Source organism: Dromiciops gliroides, chromosome 1 (genome assembly GCF_019393635.1).
Source record: "Dromiciops gliroides isolate mDroGli1 chromosome 1, mDroGli1.pri, whole genome shotgun sequence".
NCBI lineage: Eukaryota > Metazoa > Chordata > Mammalia > Microbiotheria > Microbiotheriidae > Dromiciops > Dromiciops gliroides.
The window spans coordinates 469,971,953-469,990,643 of record NC_057861.1 but is presented as its reverse complement, the minus strand read 5'-3'; the positions used below and the strand labels follow the sequence as shown (position 1 = coordinate 469,990,643).

At 36.9% G+C, this 18,691-nt stretch overlaps 1 pseudogene; it reads left to right on the top strand.

Moving 5' to 3' along the window:
- The first annotated feature begins 12,391 nt into the window (after positions 1-12,391).
- On the top strand, positions 12,392-13,256 carry LOC122738762 (annotated as a pseudogene).
- Positions 13,257-18,691: the final 5,435 nt, after the last annotated feature.

The window sequence follows — 18,691 nt, the reverse complement described above, 5'->3', positions numbered from 1 at the left end:
GATAAAGGCTTCATATCTAAAATATACAGTGAACTGAATCAAAAATACCAGAATACAAGTAATTTTCTTTTTTTTTTAATTTCCTCATTTATTTATTTTTTTAGCATTCTTTTTTATTTTGACACCAATTTTTTATGTAAAAGCATATTTGTTTGTTTTTGTTTTCTTTTTAAAAATAAAGTATTTTATTTTTTTGCCATTACATGTAAAGATAGTTCTCAACTTTTGTTTATACAAGTTTTCCAATTTCAGATTTTTCTCCCATACTCCCCTCCCTCCCCCTCCCCTAGACAGCAGGTAATCTGATATAGGTTTTATATATATATATATATATATATATACACATATACATATACATATACATATATATATACATAATAACATTAATCCTATTTCTGCATTAGTCATGTTATAAGAGAAAAATCAGAGCAATGATGAAAAACCTCAAAATAGAAAAAAAAACCCAGCACCAAAAACAAAAGAAATAGTATGGTTCATTCAGCATCTATACTCCACAGTTCTTTTTTTTTTCCCTTGGATTTAGAGATCCTCTTCTATCATGAGTTCCCTGGAACTCTTCTGTACCATTGCATTGGTGAGAAGAATATAGTCCATCACAGTATATCAACACTCAATGTTGATGATACTGTGTACAATGTTCTTCTGGTTCTGCTCATCTCACTCATCATCAGTCCATGCAAGACCCTCCAGGTTTCTCTGAACTCCTCCTGCTCATCATTTCTTACAGCACAATAGTATTCCATTGTATTCATATACTACAACTTGTCCAGCCATTCCCCAATTGATGGGCATCCCATCAACTTCCAATGCCTTGCCTTCACATAAAGAGCAGCTATAAATATTTTTGTACATGTGGGTCCCTTTCCCCTTTCCATGATTTCTTTGGGCAAAAGACCCAATAGTGGTATTGCTGGGTCAAAGGGTATGGACAGCTTTATTGCCCTTTGGGCATAATTCCAAATTGCTCTCCTGAATGGTTGGATCAGTTCACAGCTCCACCAACAATGCATTAGTGTTCCAATTTTCCCACAGCTTCTCCAACATTTATTATTGTCTTTTTTTGTCATTTTAGCCAACCTGATAGGTGTCAGGTGGTACCTCAGAGTTGTTTTAATTTGCATCTCTCTAATCATTAGAGATTTAGAGCATTGTCTCATATGGGAATAGATAGCTTTGGTTTCTTCATCAGAAAACTGCCTGTTCATATCCTTTGACCATTTCTCAATTGGGGAATGACTTAGATTCTTATAAATTTGATTAATTTCCCTATATATTTTAGAAATGATGCCTTTATCAGAAGTACTGGCCACAAAAATTGTTTCCCAGATTTCTGCCTCCCTTCTAATTTTGTTTGCATTGCTTCTGTTTGTACAAATTTTTTTTAATTTAATGTAATCAAAATCATCCATTTTGCATTTTATAATATACTCCATCTCTTGTTTGGTCATAAACTGTTTTCCTTTCCAAAGATCTGATAGGTACACTATTCCTTTCTCTCCTAATTTACCTATGGTATCACCTCTTATGTCTAAATCATGTATCCATTTTGACCTTATTTTAGTATAAGGTGTAAGATGTTGGTCCATGCCTAATTTCTGCCATACTATCTTCCAGTTTTCCCAGCAGTTTTTGTCAAATACTGAGTTCCTATCCCAGAAGCTGGAGTCTTTGGGTGTATCAAACACTACATTACTAGTGTCATTTATGACTGTGTTTCCTGTGCCTAGCCTATTCCATTGATCCTCCACTCTATTTCTTAGCCAGTACCAGATAGTTTTGATGACTGCTGCTTTATAGTAAAGCTACAGGTTTGGTACTGCTAACCCACCTTCCTATGAACTTTTTTTCATTGTTTCCCTGGATATTCTTGATTTTTTGTTTGTCCAGATGAATTTTGTTATTATTTTTTCAAGCTCTATAAAATAATTTTTAGGTAGTCTGATTAATATGGCACTGAATCAGTAAATTAATTTAGGTAGTATTGTCATTTTTACTATATTAGCTCTGCCTATCCATGAGCAATTGATATCTTTCCAATTATTTAGATCTGATTTGATTTGTGTGAAGAGTGTTTGGTAGTTGTGTACATAGAATTCCTGGGTTTGTCTTGGCACGTAGACTCCCAAGCATTTTATATTATCTACTGTTACTTTAAATGGAATTTCTCTTTCTATCTCTTGCTGCTGGACTTTGTTGGTCATGTATAGAAATACTGATGATTTATGTGGATTTATTTTATATCCTGCTACTTTGCTAAAGTTGTTAATTGTTTCAAATAATTTTTGATTTGATTCTCTAGGATTCTTTAAGTATACCATCATATCATCTACAAAGAGTGATAGTTTTGTTTCCTCCTTGCCTATTCTAATTCCTTTAATTCCTTTCTCTTCTCTGATTGCTAAAGCTAACATTTCTAAGACAATATTAAATAATAGGGGTGATAATGGACATCCCTGTTTCACCCATGATCTCATTGGGAAGGCCTCTAATTTATCTCCATTGCATATAATACTTGCTGATGATTTTAGGTAGATACCATTTATTATTTTAAGGAAAGCTCCACCTATTCCTAAACTCTCTAGTGTTTTTATAAAGAATGGGTGCTGTATTTTGTCAAAAGCTTTCTCTGCATCTATTGAGATAATCATATGATTTTGGTTGGTTTTCTTATTGATGTGGTTAATTATGTTAATAGTTTTCCTAATGTTGAACCAGCCCTGCATTCCTGGTGTAAATCCCACCTGGTCATAGTGTATTATCCTGGTGATCACTTGCTGTAATCTCCTTGCTAATATCTTATTTAAGATTTTAGCATCAATATTCATTAGGGAAATTGGTCTATAATTTTCTTTCTCAATTTTTGCTTTGCTTGGTTTTGGTATCACCACCATATTTGTGTCATTAAACGAATTTGGTAGAACTCCTTCTTCACCTATTTTTCCAAATAATTTGTATAATATTGGAATTAATTGTTCTTTAAATGTTTGGTAAAATTCACCTGAAAACCCATATGGCCCTGGGGATTTTTTTCTTAGGGAGTTCATTAATGGCTTGTTCCATTTCTTTTTCTAAAATGGGTTTATTTAAGGATTTTATTTTGTCTTCAGTTAACCTGGGCAGTTTGTATTTTTGTAAATATTCATCCATTTCATTTAGATTGTCAAATTTATTGGCATGTAGTTGGGCAAAATAATTCCTAATTATTGATTTAATTTCTACTTCATTGGTGGTAACATCACCCTTATCATTTTTGATACTGGTAATTTGGTTTTCTTTCTTTTTTTAAATCAAATTAACCAATATTTTATCTATTTTCTTGTTTTTTTTTCATAAAACCAGCTCTTAGTTTTATTGATTAATTCGATAGTTTTTTTGCTTTCAATCTTATTAATTTCTCCTTTAGTTTTCAGGATCTCTAGTTTAGCATCTAATTGGGGATTTCTAATTTGTTCTTTTTCTAGCTTTTTAAGTTGCATGCCCAATTCATTAATCTCCTCTTTCATTTTTTATTCATGTAAGCATTTAGAGCTATACATTTTCCTCTTAGCACTGCTTTGGCTTCATCCCATAGATTTTGGCATGTTGTCTCATTATTGTCATTTTCTTGGATATAGTTATTGATTGTTTCTATGATTTATTGTTTGACTCATTCATTCTTGAGAATGAAATTATTTACTTTCTAATTGATTTTCATTCTACTTTTCCCTGGCTCTTTCTTACATGTAATTTTTATTGCATCATGATCTGAGAAGGATGCATTTACTATTTCTGCCTTTCTACATTTGACATTTGTGCCCGAATACATGGTCAGTTTTTGAAAATGTGCCATGTACTGCTGAGAAAAAGGTATATTCCTTTCTATCCCCATTCAATTTTCTCCAGACATCTATCATGTCTAACTTTTCTAGTAATTTATTCACCTCTTTCACTTCTTTCTTATTTATTTTTTGGCTAGATTTATCTAATTCTGAGAAGGGGAGATTCACATCCCCCACTAGTATAATATTACTGTCTAATTCCTCTTGTGACTCATTTAACCTCTCCTCTAAGAATTTGGATGCTATACCACTTGGCACATACATATTTCATATTGATATTGCTTCATTATCTATAGTACCTTTTAGCAATATGTAATTTCCTTCCTTATCTCTTTTAATGAGATATATTTTTGTCTGCACTTTGTCTGAGATAAAGATTGCTACCCCTGCTTTTTTTACTTTAGCTGAAGCATAATATATTCTGCTCCAGTCTTTTATCTTTACTCTGTGTGTATCTCTCTGCTTCAAATGTGTTTCTTGTAAACAGCATATTGTAGGATTCTGGTTTTTAATCCACTCTGCAATTCGCTTACGTTTTATAGCAGAGTTCATTCCATTCACATTCACAGTTATTATTACTGACTGTCTATTCCCCTCCATTCTATTTACCCCCTTTGTACTTTTCCCCCCTTCTTTCACCTTATTCCTCCTCACAGATGTTTTACTTCTTACCCCTGCCTCCCCCAATCTGACCTCCCTTTTTATCACCCCCTCTCTTTTTTTTACCCTTTTCTCCCTTGCTTTTGTCCCCCCTTCTATCAGGCCCTCCCTTTCCCTTCCCCTTTTGCTTCCCTAAAGAATGCGCTAAATTTCTTTATCCCAATGAACATATATGTTATTCCCTCTTTGAATCAAATCTAATGAGAGTAGGGTTGAAACAATGTTCAACCCTCCTTTCTTTCCCTCTATTGTAATAGGTTTTTTTTTCACCTCTTCATATGATATAATTCACCCCATTCCACCTCCCCTTTCTTCTCCTCCCCATAGACTCCCTTTTTTACCCCTTAGTTTTCTTTGTATCATCACATCAAAGACAATTTGTATTTATACCCTCTGTGTAAAGTCTTTCTCTCTGCCCAAATACACTTACAGTTCTTAAGAGTTATGAGTATTATCTTCCCATGTAGGGATATAAACCATTTAACCTAATTGGGTAACCTTTTTTTTCCCCTCTGTTTACCTTTTTAAACTTCTCTTGAGTCTTGTATGTTAAGATCAAATTTTCTATTCAGTTCTGGTCTTTTCACAAGGAAAGATTGAAAGTCCCCAATGTCATTAAATGTCCATCCTTTCCCCTTAAAGAGAATTCTCAGTTTTGCTGGGCAATAGATTCTTGGCTGCAATCCAAGCTCCTTTGCCTTCTGGAATATCATATTCCAAGCCTTGTGGTCCTTTAATGTTGAAGCTGCCAGGTCCTGAGCAATCCTGACTGTGGCTCCACGATATTTAAATTGCTTCTTTCTGGCTGCTTGGAGTATTTTCTCCTTCACCTGATAATTCTGGAATTTGGCTACAATATTCCTTGGAGTTTTCCTTTTGGGGTCTCTTTCAGGAGGTGATCGGTGGCTTCTTTCAATTATGATTTTATCCTCTGATTCTGTGATATCAGGGCAGTTCTCCTTAATAATTTCCTGGAGTATGGTGTCTAGATTCTTTTTCTGGTTATGGCTTTCAGGCAGTCCAATGATTCTCAAATTGTCTCTCCTCGATCTGTTTTCCAGATCAGTTGTCTTTCCAATGAGGTATTTCACATTTTCTTCTATTTTTTCATTCTTTTGATTCTGCTTGACTGATTCCTGGTGTCTCATGGATTCCTTATCTTCCAACTGTCCAATTTTAATTTTAAGGCATTGTTTGCTTCAGTGAGATTATGCACCTATTTTCTATTTGGCCAAATGAATTTTTTAAGGCAGTGTTTTCTTCAATGAGATTATGCACCTTTTTTTCATTTGGCCAGATGAATTTTTTAAGGTATTGTTTTCTTCCATGAGATTATGCATCTTTTTTTCCATTTGGCCAAATGAATTTTTTAAGGCATTGTTTTCTTCAGTCAGTCTTTGTGCTTCCTTTTCCAAGCTGCTGATTCTTTTTTCATAGTTTTCTTGTGTTGCTTTCATTTCTCTCCCTATTTTTTTCTTCTACCTCTCTCAATTGATTTTTGAAATCCTTTTTGAGCTCTTCCAGGAAGGCTTTTTGTTCTTGAGACCAATTCACCTTCCCTCGGGAGGCTTCACATGTAGGCAATTTGAGACTATTTTCCTCATCTGAGTTTGTGTTGACTTCTTCCCTATTGATACAGAAGCTCTCAATGGAGACAGCTCTTTTTTTGCTTCTTACTCATTATTGCAGTTTATTTATTTATTTTTTAAGTTGAGGTCTACTCTGGGGGCACCAGGGTCCCTGTTTTGGGCTTCTTGTGCAGGGGTATAGGTCCTGTGTGACCGGCTTTTTACTCTGAGTCCTTTATAGTGTGTGCAGTTCGCCCCCCTGCACTTCCTGTCTAAGCATGCTGCGTCTTTGTGCCTGGTCCCACCTATCCTGTTCGTGGCCCTACCGCTGGCAACTTGCCCTCTCAGCTGGTGCAGGTAGGTTTTCCACTGTCCTTGGCCACCAGATTTTTTGAGCCACGTTCCAGGGGCCTCAGTTGTTCGGCTGTGGCCCTTAGGTCCTGCTGACTTGCCCTGACACCCTCAGTGCTGGGCTGCTGCCCTGTGCTGGGCCTCCCTTTTGCCTTAGTCAGACCGACCTTTTCCTGAAGTCTTCTAAATTATCTCTGGTTGGAAGGCTGTGTCTCTCTGTCTCTTTGCAGGTTCTGTAGTTTCAGAATCTGTCCAGAGCCTTGATTAATGTTCTTTTTGAGGGAACAGAAGGAGAGCTCAGGAAGTTTGCTGTTTCCTCTCAGCCATCTTGGCTCCGCCCCCCTACAAGTCATTTTCTAACTGAGAAATGCTTATGGGATATGAACAAGCAGTTTTCAAATGATGAAATTAAAACTCACTAATCAATCACTATTGATTAGAGAATTGCAAATCAATACTCCTCTGAGGAGAAGTGAGTTGATCAGAAAGCATAGAACTGAGCCAAGATGGCAGAGGAAAGCCAGTGAACTCCTGAACTCATGACATGATTGCTCAAAAAAACATCCAAAAAACACCACAGGAAAATGCCCAGAGCAGCAAAACTCATAGAAGAATGTGCTCAAATCATCTTCTAACCAAGAATGGCTTGGAAGGTCAGAAGGAGGGAGCTGCTGTGCTGATACAGGAGTCAGGTCCAACCTCGTAGTCACCCTGACACAGATTCAGTCTCAGGAAGTCCTCACCAGAGAAGGAGACCCCCCCAGAGCCTCTGAATCATCTGAAGCACCAGTGTCGTCTGGAACTAAGCTCACAGTCTGGTGAATGGGCTGAGTCATGGGCAGGGGAGACGCTACAGGGGTCTATGCTGGTGCTAAGGCAGAACTTTGATTTTACACCTCTGCTGAGTACCAGGAGGTAGGCTCGAGTAGAAGTGGCCCAGGTGGGGGAAGGGCACAGGCTTGTCTGAGCTAACAACCACAACACACAAAGTTGGTTGATTAGCAAGTTGGTATAGGGCCATCTAGGACCAGAAAACAGGCCAGGTGAGGGAAGAACTTCATTCTCCTTAAATCATACCACCTGTGACTTCTTAAGCTTGGGATACTGCAGGCTGGAAGCAGTGCCCCACTTTAAGGAGCTAAAATTCTATTAAAAGAAAGGCAAGATGAGCCAACAGAGAAAGGTGAGGACCATAGAAAGTTTCTTCAGTAACAAGGAAGACCAAGGGGCACCCTCAGAGGAAGATGTCAACATCAGGGCCCCTATATCTAAAGCTTCCAAGAAAAATATGAATTGGTCTCAGGCCATAGAGGTGCTCAAAACGGACTTTGAAGATAAAATTAGAGAGGTAGAGGAAAAAATGGAAAGAGAAATGAGGGTGATGCAGGAAAGACATGAGAAAAAAGTCAACAGTTTGAAAAGTCAAATGGTAAAGGAGGTACAAAAACTCTCTGATGAAAATAATTGCCTAAGAATTAGTATTGAACAAATGGAAGCCAGTAACTTTATGAGAAACAAAGACACAATAAAGCAAATCCAAATGAATAAAAAAAATAGAGGGCAATGTGAAATATCTTCTGGGAAAAACTGCCAACCTGGAAAATAGGTCTAGGAGAGATAATTGGAAAATTATTGGTCTACCGGAAAACCATAATCAAGGAAAGAGCTTAGACACCATCTTCCAAGATATGCTCAGGGAAAATTGCCCTGAAATTCCAGAAGAAGAAGCTATAAAATAGAAATTCAAAGAATCCATCGATCACCTCCAGAAAGAGATCCCAAAAAGAAAACTCCTAGGAATATTATAGCCAAATTCCAGAGCTCTCAGGTCAAGGAGAAAATATTGCAAGCTGCCAAAAAGAAAGAATTCAAGTACTATGGAGCCCCAGTCAGGATAGTACAAGATCTAGCAGCTTCTACATTAAAGGACCAGAGGGCATGGAATATGATATTCCAAAGAGCAAAGGAAATGGGATTACAACCAAGAATCACCTACCCAGCAAAACTCAGCATTATCTTTCAGCAGAAAAAATGGGACTTTAATGAAAAAGAAGACTTTCAGATATTTGTGATGAAAAGACCTGAACTGAATGGCAAATTTGACTTTCAAATACAAGACCCTAGAGAACCATAAAAAAAAAAAAAATTGGAGCTGTGGGACATACCTGGGGTTGTACAGTGCGAGACTGTCTTGTGTCTGAGACTGAGTTTTGGCTGGGATCCCCCTGGGTCCAGGGGTGATGATTTGTCCACTGTAGCACTTAGCTAGATGATAACATCTTTAGGGTTAAATTGAGGGGTGAAGGGAATTCACTGGGGGAGGGGAAAGGGCAGAAGTGAAATCCTACATGAAAGTAACAGGAAAAGACTTATGCAGTGGGGAAGAGATGGGAGAGGAGCAGGGCAGTAAATGAATTTTACATTCATCAGAAAAGGCTCAAAGATCTTAAACTCATCAGAGCTGCCTCAAGGAGGGACTAACAGACACACCTAACTGGGTGGAGTAATCTATTTAATCTGGGCAGTAAATGAGCCTAACACTCATCAAAATTGGCTCAAAGACCTCAATCTCATTAGAATTGGCTCAAGGAGGGAATAATGGACACACTCAATTGGGTGGAGTAATCTCTATAACCCTGCAGGAAAATAGGAGGGGAAGGGGATAAAGAGAGAGGGGCAAAAGAAGGAAGGGCAGAGTGGGGGAGGGGACAGACAGAAGCAAATCCCTTTTGAAGAGTGATAGGATGAAAGAAGATGGATAATAGAATAAATATCATGGGGAAGGGAATAGGATGGAAGGGAAACAGTTTACAATAGTAATCATGAAAAAGAGAAAAGGGGAAAAAACTGTACAAAAAATATTTATAGCAACTCTTGGTGGAGGCTAAGAATTGAGAATCGAGGGAATGTCCATCATTTGAGGAATAATGGAAAATGCTGTGTTATATGATTATAGTGGAATGGACTTGTGCTACAGGAAATGACAAACAGGATGATCCCAGAAAAACCTGGAAAGACTAATGAACATTAGAGCTGAGAGGACATTGTGGGTAGTGACAGCAATATTGTTCCATGAGCAATTGCGAATGACTTAACTACTCTCAGCAGTGCTATGATCCAGGACAATCCCAAGGAACTAATGAGGAAGCTTACTATGCATCTCTATAGAAAGAACTGATAAAAAGAACACTTGTGAATTGTACATATATAACCTGATTGTGATTTTGTGGAGGGGGGAGGAAAAGGAGGGAAAAAATTTGGAAGTCTAAATCTTATGAAAATGAATGTTGAAAACTACCCTTACATGTAAATGGAAATAAAATAAATGTTTGTTGCTAAAAACAACAACAACAACAACAACAAAAACTCCTCTGAGGTACCATCTCACACCTATCCAATTGGCTAATATGACAAAAAAGGAAAATGATAAATATTAGGGAAGATGTGGGAAAATTGGAACACTAGTACACTGTTGGTAAAGCTGTGAAATGATTCAACCATTTTGGAGGGCAATTTGGAATCATGCCCAAAAGGCTCTGCATACATACTTTTTTGACTCAGCAATAACACTACTAGGTCTATATCCTAAAGACATCATAAAAAAGGGAAACAGACCCACATGTACAAAATTATTTATAGCCTTTCTTTTTGTGGTAGAAAAGAAATGGAAATTGAGGGGAGGCCTATCAATTGGGGAATGCCTAAATTAATTATGGTATATAATGTAATGGAATACTATTGTGTCATAAGAAATGATAAGCAGATGGATTTTAGAAAAACATCATAGGACTTACATGAATTGATTCTGAGGGAAATGAGCAGAACCAAGAGAACATTGTACACAGTATCAACAACATTTTTTGATGATCAACTGGATAGACTTAACTTTTCTCAGCAATACAATGATCCAAGACAATGCCAAAAGACTTTTGGTGGAAAATGCTCTCCACATTCATTAAAAGAACAATGGAGACAACTAAGTGGCACAGTGGTTAGAGCACTGGTCCTGGAGTCAGGAGGACCTGAGTTCAAATCTGCCTCAGACACTTAACACTTACTAGCTGTGTGACCCTGAGCAAGTCACTTAACCCCAATTGCCTCACCAAAAAAACAAAAACAAAAACAAACAAAACAAAACAAAAAGAACAATGGAATCTGAATGCAGACTGAAACATACTATTTTCACATTTGTTGTTGATTTTTTGTTATTTTTCTTGTTTATTCTTTCTTGCACTTTTTTGATCTGATTAATGTGGAAATATGTTTAACATGATTTTAATGTATAACCTATTTCAAATTGCTTACTGGCCTCAGGAGTGGAGAGGGAAGGGAGAGGGGAATAAAAAATTGGAACTAAAAAAATATCTTTATCTGTAATTGAGAAAAATTAAAAATAAAATACAATTTTAAAAAGACACTCTCAAGATCTCTCTTAAGAACTTTGGAACTGATTGCATGACATGGGAGCATCTGGCACAGGATTGCCCAGCATAATGTACCCTAATCAGAGAAAGTGCTTTGCTCTATGAGCAAAGCAGAATTGAAGTAGCTCAAAAGAAATGTGAGATTTGCAAATTTAGAGAACCCAAACCAAATGTTCATATCAATTATTTGTGCCTGACCTGTGGTAGAGCCTTTTAGAGCTTGCACTGGTCTGATCAGCCAGTCAGATACACTATAACTTGACTCTAACCCAGTGATGTAATTTTGATCCTCTCAACCAACCAAGTATGTTGCCAATAAGAGATGGTTTGTGATATCATTAATATATTTTGTATTGCCATTACCAGGTTTTTTTTTGCTTTGTTTTGGGAAGGCACAAGCAATAAGAAGGACTGGAAAAGTTTCTTTACTTTAAATGAGATGTGAAGACAACCAAAGAGGTCCAAAAATGATATGAAGAGGAAAAACATTCCAGGAATGGAGAATAACTAGTGGAAATATACAGAATTGTTTCTGTGAGGAATAGCAAGGAGGTGACTTTCATTAGTGATATAGAGGAGATTTAAGACTGGAAAGACCTATTCTTAAGAGGAGAGGACATATTTTTAAGGACTTCAAATTTCAAATAGATTTTACATTTGTTTCTGGAGATGATAGACTGACGCTCAAGTTTATTGAGTATGGAGAGGAAATGGTGGAAGATCACTAACAGCTAGGTGGAAGATGAACTGGAGTTGAGGGAAACTTGTGGCAGGCAGACAAAACAAGTACCTAGCAAATATCTCAACTTACGGAGGTGGATGAAACAGAGAAGAAGGATGAAAATGAAAAGAAAAAAAACTTGAGCCAAACTTCCAGATGTTGGATAATCCATCATGATATGCCTGCCCAGATTGAAGTTTTCTCCATGACCAAGACCTGTCAAAACAAGCTTTTTCAACCTCTCCCCACTGGAGAGACATCATTAATATTATGGTCTTCAGTGAGGATTTCAAAAAATTAGTGGAGGCAGTGGCTATTCACAATCCCAAAATCAAGGAGGAGGAGCAGGAGCTCGAGCTGCCAGAGCCCTTTGAATACAATGACAACTGTGGCCTGGAGAATCTCATTCACCCATTTCAAGAAGATTGCCAAGTCTGATATTGGAAATAATATCCATGAAGAAGTTCCTTTTTTTTGGTGGGGCAATGTGGGTTTCATGACTTTCCCAGGGTTACACAGCTAGTAAGTGTCAAGTGTCTGAGGTTGGATTTGAACTCATGTCCTGAATCCATCCACAATGGCACCTAGCTGCCCCTTGTGAAGAAGTTTTGCTGAGACCTGCCATTCAATGCATGTATGGCTGCCTCTGTGCTGACCTCAGGAAGCCAGTCTCTGAGTCTTCAGTTGAAGAAAAGATGGATGGCTGTTTAGTATACTCTTACACAAACAAAACATGGTTTTCAAATAAGCATATTAGAATCCCAAACTGGAAAATAATATTCCAATCTTGAAGTAATAAAGGTCAGCAGCAGGTTCATGGGGGACTGAATGTCTGGGTTGTGGGTGATGCTGAGGTCATTGCTGGTCACTGGCTCATGCCTCCCATGTGTCTTGGCCTATGTGGACACCACTGCCTAGGGCTGGCCTGGTGGGGGCAAGGCAGATGCACCCAGGGGACTGTGCCAAGGCAATCAAAACTGTGAAGTACTTGAGCCAGGAGGAGGGCCAGGTCTTAGATGAGGAGCTATTCAGAGAGTACATGTTTAGCATGGATCAACTCATGGATCTGGCTGGGCTCAGCTATACCACGGCTATTGCCAAAGTATACCCACCTGTTCTTTTGGCAGCAGTCCCCCAGCAATCCTGGTCATTTGTGGCCCTGGGAACAATGGGGGATAGTGGCCTTGTCTGTCCCAGGCACGTCACAATCGTTGGCTATGAGCCAAAGATTCATTATCCCAAGAAATCATGCAAGGCACTCTTTGATGCTCTGGTGACACAGAGTCAGAAGATGGACAGCCCTTTTTCTACCTGAGATGCCCCCCAAGCCAATCCTGATTGATGAACTAACTACATGAATTTGTGGGAAATGCCATCTTTGACTTAAACTTTAAGGGTACCATTTTGGAGCCATTTGTAGCCATCTTGAGTATACTGAGTGAGCTCACAGAGCATATTGCCAGCATTGACATCCCCTCAGGGTGAGATATGGAAAAGGGGAACCAAGATGGCATCTAGCCTGACTTACTCATCTCACTGACAGCCCCCCCCCCCAAAAAAAGCAGCCTCTTTGTTCAAGGTCAGACACCACTACCTGGGTGGGGGCTGCTTTGTGCCATCTGCCTTACAGAAGAAATACCAGCTGAACTTGCACCCCTACTCAGCAACTGATAGTATCTGACAACTGCAATAAAAGCTAGTGTCCGCAATAAAGACTGAGTTCATTTAAAAAAAATAATTAAAATTAACAGGATTTTCAGCAGACTGGATATAAAGGGTGAGAATGAGTATATCACCTAGGGTTTAAGCCTGGGTACCTGGGATGTTGGTGTACCCTTTATAGTAAAAAGAAAGTTAAGAAGAGAGGAGGACCTGAAGGAAAGAACAAGGAAGAAGGTGCTATTGAATGTAAGTGGATTAGTTCACCTCATGACACTGTAATGACTTTAAAATCCCCAAAATTCACAGATTCTGTCTGGTTCTTTTTCTCAAAAGTATGAGAACTTGGTTGGGGCAGCTAGGTGGTGCAGTGAATAGAACACTGGCCCTGGAGTCAGGAGGACCTGAATTCAAATCAGACACTTGACACTTACTAGTTGTGTGACCCTGGGCAAATCACTTAACCCCAATTGCCTCACCAAAAAAAAAAAAAAGTATGAGAACTTGGAAAGGGTTGGTCCCTATTTATATCCTCATTTAAGGTTCTCCTGCTATAAACATCCTCTCAGAATCAATCTGGAAAGAAAATATGTAGGTGTGAACTCAGGAAAAAAAATGTTTCTGAGAGGACTCTCTTTTGAGCCACCTCAGTAGGTTTGAGTCAGGTATAATCTAGCCCTAAATATACAGGGAACCTCAGTTGGCATACACACACAAATACACACACATATTAATACATGTGTGCACATATGCATACAATATGCATATGTTTGTATATGTATATGCATATATACGCATGCATGTGCATGTACACTTACACATAACAAATACACATACACATATACATATGCTTTACAGAGTCTGATATCAGGGACTTAGAAAGGTAGAGCCACTAAATGTGGTTAAGGACTGAATTTAACAATTTAAGATTTTCTAACCATTGATTAACATACTTTTTCGATAGGATTTGTAAACTGAGAAATGAAGTGATTGGGGAGTGATACATTTATAGATTACCTAGATTTTAGCAAATCAATTGATAGTATCTTATATTATCATTGTAGATAAAAAGGGAAAACCTAGACTAGACAGATAGAATTAGATTGGTAACTGGTTCTATGTCCAGAATAAGAATAAATGTATTTGTCCTTTGATTTTAAAAATATTAAAAAATAAATTTTATTTTATTCAATCAAGAGCTGCATTTTCACCCTTCCTCTTAAACATTCCCAGCTCTAAGCTCAGCCACATTGAGAACACAATAAAAATAAAAACCATTAAGCAAATATATAGTCCATCAAAATAAAATAGTTTGCATACTAAATAATTTGTCTCATTCTACATTTTCCCTCTATCAGGAGGTAGGTATCGTGTTTCTTCATTAGTCCTCTGGACTCCTGGTTTAGCATAATAGTATTCTATCACATCTACATTAATAACTTATTAATTCATTCCCTAATTTATGGGCACATCTTATGCTCCCATTCTTTGTCTCCTGGAAAAAGAGCTAGAAATAATTTTGCATCCTCAGTAAAGACTGTTTGGTTTGGGATAAATCCTTTACTTAATTTCTTCTTCTAATTCTTCTTCCTCCTTCTTCCCTTTCCTTCTTATTTCACTGTTTATTTATTTATTTTACTTTTTATAATGTTATTTTTGTTATTATATGTTATTATATGATGTTATTTTATGTTATTATTTACAATACAATAAACATTTATTAAGAGATACTATGTGCCAAGATATGTACTAAGCTCTGGAAATACAAATAAGAAAAGGAAAGTACCTGTTCTTCCTCCCTAGGAGTTTATACTCTAATGGAGGAAAATAACACAAAAAAGGAAGTTGAAAAGCAGGGGACGTGGGGAAGAGCTCCATAGCTCATTTGTGAAAAGCTTTAACTTCATTTAATATACTAAACTCCCTTATAAAGTCTCCAAATTAGAGATAATTTGCTGACCTGCATGGTTAAAGGGAGTTTCCTCATCCAGGAGTTCCCAATAAAAAGGAAATAACTGATGTCCCTATTCCTATTCCTATTCCTATTCCTATTCCTATTCCTATTCCTATTCCTATTCCTATATGTAGTTCATTTATTAAAAGAGATATATACAAGCATTATTATTCTTAAGAAAATTGAATTATACAAGTATAAAATAAAGTTAATGTAGGCAATTAACAAAGCCAGAATTTGTAAATCATCCTTTGAATTTGAGACTTTATCTATATAACAATTTTGAAATGAATGTTGAGGAATCTCAGGATTTTTAGAGTTGAAATGAATATCAACAGCCATCTCACAAGATCCATTCATGAAAGGCATTTCTACCATAAAATGCCCATCAACTGGTCCTCTACCTTCTATATGATAAGTATTAGGAACACACCACTTCTTCAGGCAGCACATTCTACTTTTTGATAAACTAATTGTTTAGGAATTTTTTTTCTGACATCTACTCTAAATTTATTTCATTTCAATTTTTACCCATTGCTTCTGTTCTGCACTTTGTAAATAAACAAATCAAGCCTAACCCTTCTTCCACAGGACAAACCTTCAAATGCTTAAACTTAGTGTGCTAGGACAATTTATGCCACCCCAGTGGCTTTATTTTGAGCTTCCTAACACTGTTTGCTTGAAGCAAGCAGATCATGTGTCCTGCTAAGGTTTGTAAAAGTCAAGATTTGGACATGAACAACAACTTCAGTTTTCACCAGCTATTTCCTTAACCTTCCTAATACAGATATCATTGTTTCCTAATTTATAAACCCTTACCTCCCTCTTCTGCTCTCTGTCAAATTCCATTGTGCCCATTGTGTTTATGTATTCATCTTCTATATAAAGCCACTAAACTGATATTTGGGTCACACTAACCTTTTTGAATATTAGAAGTGTTGCCTGTACTCTGAGCATAATAACTGTAGTCCCTATCTCTATCTTTGATTGTATGATTAGCAAAACTGCCTAATAAATAATTGCACATTTTTGTTACAATATTTTCTTTTCTCTCATCTAAAGCTCCTTTTCTCCATACTAAACACTTATAACCCCTTAAAATAATTCTCATCTGATATGAAGTCAAACCATAAACTGTAACAGTTGCCTTCTTATTAACATTCTCCAGCTTTTTAATTGTCTTATAAACAGTGGAATTCAGAAATAAACACAAAATTCTAGATGGGGTCTGATGAGGGTAAAGTGCAGAGAGATTAGTAGAAATGGTTCTGATTTGTCTATTAAATCTTCAGAGAAGAATGAAAAGAGAGAGGAAGAGAAAGACATTGTAGGGGGAAGGAGGTTAGGGAAAGTTATATAATACAGTAAGTGTGCACAAGTAGGTCTCTATGCAAACAGGGAGGAGGGGATAGAGAGGAGCAGCTGATACCTAAACCTCTACCATCTGAACTTGTCAAAAAAATACAGACATACTCACACAGTTGGGTACAGAAATACATATTAATAAAAAGTGAAGGTGCAGCTAGGTGACACAGTGGATAAAGCACCAGCCCTGGATTCAGGAGGACCTGAGTTCAGATCTGGCCTCAGACACTTGACACTTACTAGCTGTGTGACACTAGGCAAGTCACTTAACCCTCATTGCCCCACCTCCCCCCAAATTGTAATAGCCCTGTCTCCAAAACAAAACAAAACAAAACAAAACAAAAATGAAATAGCTCTCATGCATCAATTTCTGAGGGAAAATTGTATTTCAATTATGAAATTGTTAGCTTTCTTCTAGGTATTATTCTACATACCTCATTGTACTCATATATAATATTCCAGAAAGGCTAAAGTATGAAGAAGAGCAATTATCAATTACAGAAAAAAGAATGCTTTTACTGTTGCAGAATTATGATAAAACACTCACTATGAGGAAAACAAAGATTTGATCTTCCAAGCATCTTGAGCCAACAATGAATGTCAATTGCTCAATAAACTGGGAACAAACCTCTTCAGCTTAGGCCTTTGCACTGAATAAAGGAGGCCAATTTCTATACATTAAAAAAAATTAATCAAATAAGACCAATTAATTAGCAGAAAACAATATATTAGTTGATCTGATTTCTAATTGGATGAAAGACCAGGGACTTTCCAAGGTGGGAGAGGGAAAGTGAACATGCACTATTTCCTGAATTTAGAAAGGGAGGTGTTACATTTCCCAAGTATCTTTAAACAATCATGAGGACATAGAAACAATAACTGATTGATCAGTATGAGACCAGATGAGGGTTGCTTGAGATATAGAACTGTGAGAAAATCTTTGCATCAATCTTTGGATCTGGCTGGGTTTCTGGTCAGCATAACGTAGGTACTTATTTAGTTAAGGGTCTCTAAGCAACAGGCAGAGGTGATCTTGCTTCCCAGAAATAGGTCTATGTTCAAACAATACAATAAGGTCCCCCCCCAACCCTCTTCCCACAATTGAATAGTTTTCTCATAAGACAAACATTGGACTAAATCCATAACTTAATAAAAACTAAGATAGCTCCAGAATTTAGTCACAAGATGAAGTCAATATGGTTCACATAATTCCCACAATTAATCATTTAATGTCCTCATCCCTGAATTCCCTCAATTATACAATAGGGAGGCAGATAAAAGATGAGAGAAGAAAGAGAGTAATGTTCTATGTGTCTGTATCAATTCAATGATAAAGAATAAAAAGGAAATAATTTGTGTAGTCTCTTAGGAAGAAGACCTATAAGAAAATGAGTGGTATGGGAAATGGAGGGATTTAAGAAAGAATGATCATGGAATAAGTGAAGGGTAGTAATTAACTGCATAACCAATGACATGGGACATAGGCAATATTTCTATCTTCTCTATTCATGCAGGAATTTTATTGAGACAAAACTGAAAATAAGGTTACAAGGATCAAGATTTATGAGGCAGTATCATAGACACTATTAGAAGATGGAACAAAAAATTAGTATTTTAGAAACTACAAAGACTAAAGAAAGTATAAATAAGCATAATGGTAATGAATTAAAGAATCAAAATCTAGTAGAGACAGAAAGGTGTTATGAACAATGAATATAATGAGGATAAGAAATCTTTTTTTTTTAGAAAAATTCACATAAAATGAAATAAAAACTAATGAAGCAAATTCAAGGGGAAGAGAATAGGGGGGGATTTTACTAGACCACTTAACTGGGGGAGGGGTGGAGAGGGCAAGAATTAAATGATAGGACAAAATGAAAAATAATTAAAATGTTATCCAAAACTCCAAAACTAGGAAAAGGGGTAAAAACCAGGGTGTTTGTGTGTGGGTGGGGAAGATAGGAGAGTTAGACTTGAGGTTAAGGAGTAGAAAGTTCATTGGAATAGGGTTGCTTTATATTTGATTAAGCAAAAATACCTGAAAAGACACACTTTATAGAGAAAGAAGAATAAAAAAATTTCAGAAAAAACAACGTAAAGCAAAAAAAACCCATAAATATAGCTCATAATTTTAAATATATGGGGCTCAA